The sequence below is a fragment of the Nicotiana attenuata genome, unplaced genomic scaffold (assembly GCF_001879085.1).
Source record: "Nicotiana attenuata strain UT unplaced genomic scaffold, NIATTr2, whole genome shotgun sequence".
Classification (NCBI taxonomy): domain Eukaryota; kingdom Viridiplantae; phylum Streptophyta; class Magnoliopsida; order Solanales; family Solanaceae; genus Nicotiana; species Nicotiana attenuata.
In genome coordinates, this window is record NW_017671909.1 from 176967 (window position 1) to 181331 (window position 4365).

Consider the following 4365-nt stretch of genomic DNA (forward strand, 5'->3'; position numbering starts at 1 on the left):
GGTTTGAGATGACCAAAAGAAGAAGTCTCAATCACAAAAAAAAAAGAGAAGTGAATCCAAAATGCAGAAGTAGATGAAAGATATGAACTGCTCAAGACATGGCTGAAGTCATGAGCACTGCATGTCCGGTCTTGATCTGAAAAAGCCGTGGAAGAATGAACTAACACCTGCAGCTAGCAAGCATCAAGGTTCATATCAGAGTCCGCATGAAGAACCATTCAAGACCCAAGATCAAGCTTCAGAAGACTCATAGATAGGAATCTTGTAACTCATAGCTGACAGGCTTAGTTAGTCTTTTTTATATTTTGATTTTGATGTAATAACAGGACCACAGACCGGAACCTCGACGGAATCTCACTCGACTCTCTCATCCTCTCCACACAATCCATCACTTCATTCACTTCTGAACTACACGTGGCCTGATTCGTTTATAGCTAAGGATATGTAGGCAGCTCAGATACCAAGGCTCGGTCACAATCTTTTACCCATATTTCTTTTCTTTCGAATAAGTGTCGGGTCAGAAATCAACTACGTCGCTTACTTGTTTCTTTGCTCAAAAACACTTTGTGTTTTCAAGCAAAGAGGGGCAGCTGTAAGCACATAATTTTTTACCCGCATATTAGAATTGCCTTTAATAGTCCTAGTATTTTTAAAATATTTATTTGGGTTTATTTCTATAGGATGTCACTTTATTATTAATTTTAATTCTATTTTTAAAGCACAAAAATTGAAAAATACAAAAAAATAATTTCATTTTTTCTATTTAATTCAGGTATTAGGTATTTTTAGAAAGATATTATTTTTAACCTTTTTATTTTATTTCAGTATAACCCTTGAAAATACGAAAAAATAGTTTCATGTTATAATGTAGTTATTTTAATTAATTATGATTGACTTTATATTTTTTATAGTGTTACTAACCAAATTNAAAGTTTTAGTCTGATGAATTTTTCTCCTAAGATAGAAGACCTAGTCTGATGAACTTTCTCCTAGGATCAAAATCTTTGTCTGATGAATCTTTCTCCTAAGATACCAAAAAAAAGAAGAAAAGAGACCTAGTCTGATGAACTTTCTCCTAGGATAGAAATCTTAGTTTGATGAATTTTTTCTCCTAAGATAGAAGACCTAGTCTGACAAACATTCTCCTAGGATAGAAATCTTAGTCTGATGAATCTTTCTCCTAAGATTAAAACATAGTCTGATGAATTTTCTCCTAGGATAATAATTTTAAATTAAACAGAAAGTCTGGATTTGAAAACAAAAAGGGTCAATTTTTAATTTTCTTAAGTTATCAATCTTTAATTTCCTTGAAATCAGGGGTCCCGCCTGGAGAATAGGGTCAGTTTTACTTTAGTCAAGCTTAGCTTATAGTTTTCCGCAAGCTCAATCTCAAATTTAGGAGACACACTTCCTAGTCTGGGTCGAAATTTTCTTGGTTTTACTCACAGGAGACTTACATCCTAGTCGAGTCTTCAATTTTACTCTCATCATTGCATCATTCATCAATAGCATAGGTCATTTATAGTTCTGCTAACAACTCACAAATCTTCCTAGTACAAACTGGGGCAGAAATTTTTTTTGTTTTGTCTGTTTTGCTGTAGTAGCAGGCGCCCACCTGGAGAACGAGGGAATTCATTTCAGAGTTACTTCAAATTTCAAGTCAGTAGCAGGCGCCCACCTGGAGAACGAGGGAAGTCATTTCAGAATTTAATTCAAGCTAGAAGTAGCAAAAGCTCGCCTCAAGAATGCGAGCCGAAAGGGTTTGAGATGACCAAAAGAAGAAGTCTCAATTCAAAAAAAAAAGATAGAGAAGTGAATCCTAAATGCAAAAGTAGATGAAAGATATGAGCTACTCAAGACATGGCTGAAGTCATGAGCACTGCATGTCCAGTCTTGATCCCAAAAAGCCGTGGAAGAATGAACTAACACTTGCAGCTAGCAAGCATCAAGGTTCAGATCAGAGTCTGCATGAAGAACCATTCAAGACCCAAGATCAAGCTTCAGAAGACTTATAAATAGGAATCTTGTAACTCATAGCTGACAGGCTTAGTTAGTCTTTTTTTATTTTGATTTTGATGTAATAACAGGACCACGGACCGGAACCTCGACGGAATCTCACTCGACTCTCTCATCCTCTCCACACACTCCATCACTTCATTCACTTCTGAACTACACGTGGCCTGGTTCGTTTATAGCCAAGGATATGTAGGCAGCTCAGATACCAGGGCTCGGTCACAATCTTTTACCCATATTTCTTTTCTTTTGAATAAGTGTCGGGTCAGAAATCAATGAAACACATTTAGGTTATTTTAGGGTTGTACCTCGGATTTTAGGTTGTTTGTCTTGTTGTTTACTCAATGAAACACATTTTGTTCTTTTGTGTCATTCCATGCTTAGTTCTTTTCCCACTAGTCTTAGTGATATGACATGCATGCGGAATTTTTGGCCAGATCATAGAAAATTGATTTAAGCTTGAATTGGATAACTGAGAACAAGACATTTTTGAGGATGAATAAAGAGTTGAAATACTTGGGAACTAAGGTCGAGTAAAATTCACCTTCAAATCGTTGTGAGGATCGGGCTTGAGGATGTTTAATCAATTGAAGTTTGTTGGAAAGTCTGACATTAAGGGATGTAAAGTGTCTTTTGACCACGACACACCAAGAAGATAGGCATGTTCATCAATGTTGTGATCACAAAAGGATACTATGTTTGGCGTTCTCGAGGTTGGGAGACCCTTTTTCTGCTACCCAAACACTTTATACCCTTTGTTACCCCTTTTGAGCCTGTGTTATTTTCTTTGACCATCCTATTTTGGAATCAGGTTTAGCATCAAACGTCCAAAAAAATGGAAAAAAAATAATAACAATAAAGGTCCATGCCCTAAGAGTACAAACCGGGGCAGCTCTTTGAAAGTTCAAGTGGAAAAAAGAAGAAGGAGAAGAAGAAGAAGAAGAAGAAGAAGAAGAAGAAGAAGAAGAAAAGAACTGTCGAAGGTCCATGCCCCCAGAAGATAGAAGCTGGGGCAAAAAAAAGAAAAAACGAAGAAAGAAAAAAAAGGAAAAAAAACAGAGGAACAGAAAGAAAAATTATAGTTAGATCAGATGTTTGAACTACGTTCGACCTGATTCCTTAAAAAAAAGGATACGTAGGCAGCCTCACGGTTCAGTCCAACCAAATAAGAATTCAAAAAAAAAATCCACAAATTCCCAGTACCTGAAACTGGGGAAAAGATTTTGTTTCACTTTTGAAAGAGTCGATTCCAAGAGTTGTAAGTCTACAACCCTTCATTTTGAGTCTACTTTAAGCCTTCATGCCGACCTTTCTTTCCAATCCCATCCAAAAACCTTCCAAATAAAGACCTCCCGATATTCCTCCAAGAATGCCAAGAGACGCATGCAATGAGCAGCAATTGTCACACGATATAGAACATTGTCAAGTTGCTCACAAAAGAAAAGGAAGGGGAAGAAAAAGAAAAAAAATGAGAGAGTCTTACTAGTGAAAACCCTCACGGGCACTATAAGGCGACGGTAAGTAGAGATAAATAAACGAGAGAGACGTGTTTGTGAAAACTCCTCGGGGCACCACTAGTCGAAAGTGAGTCGTGAAGCTGACGCAAAGGATTGGCACAAACAAGCCCGACTTTAAAGGTCATAAGAATGGTAAAGGGAAGATTGGATTAGTTTGATAGATCAGGCCGTTAACTCCAAAATGTATGTTATGATCATTAAGGCTAGTTACTGAGAAAAAAAACTCTATCTTCTGTTCTTCTCGACATGAGCATTTCTCGTTAATATTGTTTCTTTGCGTCATTGTGTCCTTCGCTCTGAGTCAGTCCTTGTCAAAACAAGCAAGAAAAGATTTCAAAACCTGCTGCTAGCTTTTCAGTTGCACAAAGTAAATTTGGCCAACACACTCAGCTGTTACAGTCAACATGCCTCAAGGGTTCATGAAAAAGGTTCCCCCCAAAAAAGACTCTTGTCAGCCTACTTGGCGCAAGCAAATATAACTGGTGATTCTCTCTGACAGATAAATTGCTCAAAAAGCAGGGAGTCATTCAAGATCAGAAAAGGTCACCTAAGAAAAGATCTCCAGTTTGGATAAGCCTGATTGAGCCACAAATACAAATGGTACCGAGTGTGAAACAATCAGGGTTGATGCAGAGCAAAAGTCTCTTAAAATCGACTCAAGCTGATTGAGCAGAAGCCAAGCTGCCCAAGACTCAAGGCCACAAACCGACCACCATTTTTAAAACTGACAATTTTTCTTTGTGTTTGAACAGGAACAAACCAGTGCAAGGACAGTGGTTTCAAAAAAAAAAGAAAAAAAAAAGAAAAAAAAAGAAAAAAAAAGAAAAAAAAGAAG